Source organism: Humulus lupulus, chromosome 7 (genome assembly GCF_963169125.1).
Source record: "Humulus lupulus chromosome 7, drHumLupu1.1, whole genome shotgun sequence".
NCBI classification, from domain to species: Eukaryota; Viridiplantae; Streptophyta; class Magnoliopsida; order Rosales; family Cannabaceae; genus Humulus; species Humulus lupulus.
Genome location: NC_084799.1, coordinates 179,537,590 through 179,543,680, shown reverse-complemented (window position 1 = coordinate 179,543,680; position 6,091 = coordinate 179,537,590). Strand labels below are relative to the sequence as shown.

Here is a 6,091-nt window from a genome sequence, read left to right as displayed (position 1 = left end):
TGAGCAATATTTAGCTTATGACCATTACCAACAGTCATATATTCCTTACCATTGTAATCATTTTTCTTGGTCATATGGTTTGTGGTGGCAGTGATATGGTTACTAGCCCTGCTATCGGCATACCAAGCATCATCCGCAACCATTTAGCAATAAATGCAGTAGTATTATTTGAACCATGTGAGAGCCCTTTGTTTTGTGAATTTCCAGCGTCAGGAGGAATCGATCCCATATAGTTCTCATCGAATCGGTTGTAGCTGTGGGCAGGAGAATGTCCATATCTCCAACATATTTAACAAGTGGGTCTGTCTCCACTCCGACCACCACGACCACATGAACGACCACCACTATTGTAGCCACGTCCAGGTCCACCTCCTCTCTTTCCTCGTCCACCATGTGAGCCACGACCAGATGATGGCGACGAAGAAGAATGACCTTGAGGCTTCAATGCCGGATTTGCAATAGGGCCACTCAACTTGGATGAAGCAGAAAAAGAATTGAGGCACTCCATTTTGCTATCGAAGCTCAGAAGGATGTCTTGCAATTCCTACCATGTAACAGATGAACAAGCCTCAATAATGGACACAATGGTGATATACTCAATATCTAACCCAGATAGCACATTTGTAATCAGATGGTGTTCTGGATATGGGTCACCAGCTAGAGCTAGAACATTCGCCCATTGACGCTTTTGACGGAGATAATCCACCATACTCATCGATCCCTTGTGAAATGTCTGAATCTTAGTGCGATACTCATCCATCTTTGCCCAAGAATGAGCTCCAAACAACATTTCCAAACCTTTCCATAGAGAAGCTGAGGAGTCACAACCCATAACATCTGTAGCGACACTCTCAGTCATTGAACCATACAGCCAGCCAAGAAGCAGCTGGTCACTGACAATCCAGTTTTCAAACTCTGGATTGGGAAGCAGATCAGTCGAACCAGCAGCAACAGGAAGAAATTCTTCTGGTCGACGTCGGGTTCCAGCTAAAAAACCGTCAAGACGATGCCCTCGAACAATGACAGACACCATTTGTTTCCATAGAGGAAAATTGTTACGATCCAATTTGAGGGCAAATGGTTTAGACAGTGTACTGCCCACCGGAGATACCATAGCAGACAAAGGAACAGCACTGCTAGGGGAGCTGGTATGAGTGGTCGATGGAAAATTTTGAGGATTCGCAACATTGCTACCATGGGAAGGTGATTGGTCACCAGAATCTTGTTCTTCACCAGATGACATGAGGCACACGCCTAGCCAAAGCTCTGATACCAAGAGAAAATATAAAGAAAAAGGAGAAGACAGCAGAGAGAATGAATAAACCAACTCAATGAAATATGGCTGGTGACCTTTGGTATTTATAGTACACAGAATTGGTACAATCATTACACAATAACAATATGGGATTATTCTAACAGAATTCCTGCCACCTAATCATTTGGTTACAACAGAATGGGACCACTAAAACAAATTGTATACACCAGAATCAGCGAAGAGAAAAATGGATTAAAGAAAAGACTAATTAGGCAGGATACTATTTCTTAACACGGTATGGTTAGGCTTATCCTGGAGCGTGGTTTACGCTTAACTGACCCTATGGTCGCTTGGAAAATAAAGTGCCAGGTATGCTTGGCCAGCTCTAAGGCTGGTTATACAGAGAATAGAGTAATGGGCCCCGGGGTGACTCTACAGTCACTTATTTAGGGCAATGGGCCCTGGGGTGACTCTACAGTCACTTATCTAGGGCAATGAGCCCCGGTGTGACTCTATAGTCACTTATATGGATTGAATGCATACAAGAGTAGGGTTATTACTGCTAGGCATGCTAATTATGATTTTGTAATATGTTAATAACTGCTTATGAGAATGTCTAAGTTTTCTTGCTGAGCCTTGGCTCACGGGTGCTACATGGTGCAGGTTAGGGAAAAAGGAAGCTGGACCAGCCATGAGTTGGAGAACTTCGGCAGCGGTGTGTACATATGCAGCTTGCTCGACCACCATGGCTGGGTATTCACAAAGGAACTAGGATTGAACCCTAATTTTGCTGCTTAGGTTGGCCTGTTGTATTCTTTTGCATTGTAAATGACCTTTTAATGTTTATCCTGGGATCCCGTATGTAATCTTAAACTTTTTAATGAAATGATTACTTCTTTTAACCAAAAAATTTAACCCTAACACGTTAATTACCTTTAGTTACTCGTTTATGACCAAATGACTCGATTAGCGAGTCTAGCACTATTTAAAGTACACAGTGTAACGGCCTTGGCTATCCAGGACATTGCAACTTGGTATTAGAGCTACCAAGGTTTAAGGGTTCCTGAAGACTGGCTGGGCTTGTACACTCACCGCTAAAGACAAGCTCGACTCAGGGTTTGGTAACTATTTATGTGGTTATGTGTTTAACTGCTTAAATAGGATATAAATGTCTTATCTGTCTGCCTTATTAGGGAGCATGAGATATTCTGATAGGGCTTGGCCCTAGAGTGTTATGTGTTTGATAAATACATGCTTATTAGCACTGTTATATGCACATGTATGTTAGAAAATGCTTATTAGCATCACTATTTGCTTATAAATGCCAGAAAATGCTTATCAACATCGTTATTTGCTCATAAATGTTAGGAAATTCTTATTATGTTTGAGCATGAATATGAACAGACATGCTTATTAACATGACTGTTGAGTGTAAAAGCTATTGAAATGCTTATTAGCATTGTGATTGCATGTGAATGCCTATTTGATCGGTTTTTGACCATGGGTCGGCAAGAGGTACTGTTATCACTTCCTGAAAGGCTGAATTGATTACTGCAGAGATAAGCTTGGAAATATGCTTCCAAGATAGTCAGATGCATTAGCCGGTCAAGAAATACAGGCCAAGAATGATAATCAGGGCCAGGCCTCTCCGCCAGCTCTAGAGAATTGACAACAAGTGCTTGTTGATATACAAGCTAGATTACATAGGCATGAAGAAGAGACCCGCCTATTGAGATAGCAAAAAGTTCCAGTAGGGAACGTTCCACCAGTGGTGCCACCTGCATCGGTACCAGTAGTAGTACAACCACTAGAGGCTGGGAACAAATGGGAACCCCTTTATGAAAGGTTCAGAAAGCAGCACCCTCCAGTTTTTTAGGGTAGTGCAAATCCGGTTAAGGTCGAACAATGGATGAGTATGATGACCGCTATCATGTACTTTATGGGGGTAGTTGGTAATAAGAGAGTGGCATGTGCCACACATATATTTTGGGAGGATGCTCGAATTTGGTGGGAAGTAGTATCCCATACCAAGAATGTGAAAACCATTGAGTGGGAAGAGTTCATAACCTTGTTAATGAGAAGTACTAAAATGATGCAGTTAGGGCTGCAAAGGCAGAGGAGTTTAATAAGCTGCTACAGGGGAATGTGTCAGTGACAGAATATGCACTGATGTTTGAAAGATTGGCCAAGTTTGCTGCCGACTTAGGGCCTACGGTTGGGACAAGGAAGGAAAGGTTCCTTAAGGGATTACAGCCTATGATAGCTCGAGACATTCGAATTACTATTATGCCTAGGGTGACGACATATGCACAGGTGGTAATGAAATCCTTTATGGCATAGGGCGCTAAGAATAAGATCTGCTGCGAGAACGAGACGAGAAGAGATATTAGGAGGAAAAGACCTCTAGTTACAACTTTTGGTAGGGGCAGAGGCCCTAGTGAATAGAAAAGGAAGGCTCTAGATACCTTGTCAATTTTAGGTCCCGATAAGAGGCCAAGGGGTATACAGATAGGCCGCCAGGGCGGTAATGAGGTCTGGAGGACCTACCTAGAGTGCGCTAGATGTAGAAGACGCCATCTGGGGGAATTTTGAGCAAAGACCTACTTTTTATGTGGGATAGTGGATGTAACGCCCTAGTACCTTAGAGTCGTTACCATGTGATTTATAAATGTGCCATTAGCTTGCTAATCAAGGTTTAAGGTTGAAAAGTGTGATTAAATCAAAATAAAGACTCATTTGACGACATAAATTATAAAATATTTTAACATTCATTAAAATTCATAAAAGGTATACATTGGGATCCCAAAATATTGTTCCAAAAATGTATTACAATTCAAAAGCTTCAATACTGTAACGCCCTGGTTACTCCAAGACCATTACTGTGAACTATAAATCGTGCTTAACTCGCTAAACGAGTCATTTGGTTATAAACGTGCATCTAGGTATTATTAATAGGCTAAGGTGAAAAATCTCGATCAAAAGGAAAAGATATATTTTATTTAAAACATAAAAATGTACATGGGCCCATAAAAGCATTTACAAGTTGTTTACAATCCAAAATGGTCATTATAGTGTAAAAATTACAACCCGCCGACCTAAGCGGAAAAATAGGGTTAACCCCTAGTTCCCCTGAGAAACACCTTGGTCGTGGTGCTCAAGCAGCCGCATATGTACACATCGCCACCTAAGCTCTCCACTCAAGGCTGGGTGAGCTTTTCTTTCCCTTTACCTGCACCACATAGCACTCGTGAGCCAAGGCTCAGCAAGAAAACTCATTACTGCACGTATACAATATCAATTGATGATTATGATAATCATATTGGGCTTGTATCCCTAATCAGATAATATCAAGATTCTAATAATCATGGTGGGGCGTGCAGCCCTAATCAGATGGTATCGAGATTCTAATAATCATGATGGGGCGTGTAGCCCTAATCAGATAAGTGACTAATGAGTAAGTCACGAACATGGGCTCCACACCCATAGCTGTGTGACAATGCAGTCACCTGGGCCTTCTGGCCCAGCTCTAAGTAACTAGCCTTTAGACTGGACAAGCGCTTTTGTTTTCTTTGAACTTAAGGTCGGTCAAGCATTTCATGCTTATGACGATAATGTTTACGTCGATTAGATCTAATCTTTTTGGCTTGCGTTAAACATGCTAATACCGTTCTTGACTCATAAGTCAATACCATACGACCAGTGCTCAGTACTACTGTCGAACTTGACTAATGAGTCACAGCTTCATAGTTGACATCATTACCGATTCTTGACTAATAGGTCAGTGCCATTCACAGATAAGCAAGATTTCTAAGCATTTAATATGCAATCAATGTCCACATATAGAGCATTCAACATGCTTCATTAATAACCATGCATGTCACATACTGGGTGCAGTTTTCTTACCTCTGGTTCGAGTGAGAATTAATAATATAACAACCCTTAAGAACGATCGATCCTTAGATCCCTTAGCGGTCAACTAGTCATAACCAAATATGGAACTCCCTCAATAAAATCAACAATAAAAGGTTCTTGACCTAAACATCACTCCCGAGACCTCGAATCGTACTCAAAGGGTTAGTAGATTCGATCCCAAGCCTTAGGAATTGAAACCCCAAGCCAAAACCCTCAAAAGTTCCCAAAATAAGACCCTAGAAAAACAAGGTAGCGCTGCCCCCTTGGCACCTAGGCGCTACAAGCAGGGCTGACTTTCCCTGGACAGCACTGTAGCGCCCTCCCTTAGGCGTTGTAGCACTAGAACCAGGGTGATTCAGCCCTGGTTTTTCCCCTTCGACTTCTCCACTTTCCAATCTTCAAAAACTGACTCCAATCCTCAATCAAACTCACAAATAAACCCAAATACCCATTCTACAAGTCCTAGGCATCAAAACCCAATCAATCCTTGCTAAAAACTTCCTTAAATTCTCAATTATCCAATCCAAGAATCCCAACTAAAAATCAAAAGAAAAATAGAGTAAAAACCAGAGTTTCCATGGCTAGAATCTTACCTCAAGCTCATAATGGAACCCTCCTCAATGGTAGAACACAATCCTAGACCCTCGAGGCTCACTTCCCTAGCTTGAATCCTCAATTGGAACTTCAAAAATCCAAAGGAAGAAGAAGGAGAAATGATGATCGGGAGAAGAAGAAGAAGCTCTATTTTTCTTAAGCTTTCTACAACTTTCTTAATTGATATATAACCTTAGGTCAAAAGACAAAATACCCCTAGGTCATTTAATTCCCTCTTAAGGCTACCAAGGGTAAAAATGTCATTTCCCGCCTTTCTCGTTAATTATAATTAACGCTCTCCAATTCCCGTTATTCCTAATATTCTCAAAT

General features: G+C 41.5%; 1 non-coding gene across 1 annotated transcript; it reads right to left on the bottom strand.

Moving 5' to 3' along the window:
* Positions 1-513: 513 nt before the first annotated feature.
* LOC133792903 (small nucleolar RNA Z247) lies at positions 514-648 on the bottom strand. The gene has a single exon (XR_009874373.1). It is a non-coding gene; the product is annotated as a small nucleolar RNA Z247 (small nucleolar RNA).
* Between the last annotated feature and the right edge of the window lie 5,443 nt (positions 649-6,091).